The sequence below is a fragment of the Triticum dicoccoides genome, chromosome 3B (assembly GCF_002162155.2).
Source record: "Triticum dicoccoides isolate Atlit2015 ecotype Zavitan chromosome 3B, WEW_v2.0, whole genome shotgun sequence".
Classification (NCBI taxonomy): Eukaryota; Viridiplantae; Streptophyta; class Magnoliopsida; order Poales; family Poaceae; genus Triticum; species Triticum dicoccoides.
Genome location: NC_041385.1, coordinates 4110554 through 4111239, shown reverse-complemented (window position 1 = coordinate 4111239; position 686 = coordinate 4110554).

The following is a 686-nucleotide window of genomic DNA, read 5'->3' as shown; positions in this document are numbered from 1 at the left end:
AACATTCAGAACCCAGAGAGGGGGTAGGGGTATTGCAAGAAAGAGAAGAAACAAGACATCACAGGATATAATTTCAGAAGCTAGAGAGAGAAGTGGGGAGGGGAGGGGAGGGGAGGGAAAGATAGTGAAACCACACATCATATGATAACAATCAAAAACCATAGATGGAATGATGGATGGATAGATAGAGAGAGCCCTGCATCCTTGCAACTTATTTACGTGCACTAGAAACCACTGAGATAGAGAGAGAGAGAGAGAGAGAGAGAGCAAGAGAGAGATAGATAGATAGAGAGAGAGAGAGTGAGAGTGAGAGAGAGAGAGAGAGCACCTGGCGTAGAAGTAGAAGTACGTACCTCGGGCCTCAGTAGTTCGAACGGTGCAGAAGCAAGCTGCTGAGTGTGACGCGTAGCCTCCTGCCTGCTGCTACCGCCGGACTAATTACCAGTTAGGGAGTGGTGATTGAGTGGTGTTGGTGCTTGATCCAGCGGTGTGGGGCGTATATATACTCCATTAGCCCAAGCATGGCGCGCAGAAGAGAGCTGGTGGAGCCCCTGGGCCCACAGGAAGGCATGTGGTGGGGCCCTTTGCACGACTTGCAGCGGCGTGCTATTGACCAACGAAGCTGCAAACGGGGGTCAAAGTGACAAGTGTCTCAACCATAAACTATTGGAGCAGGGTATAAGATA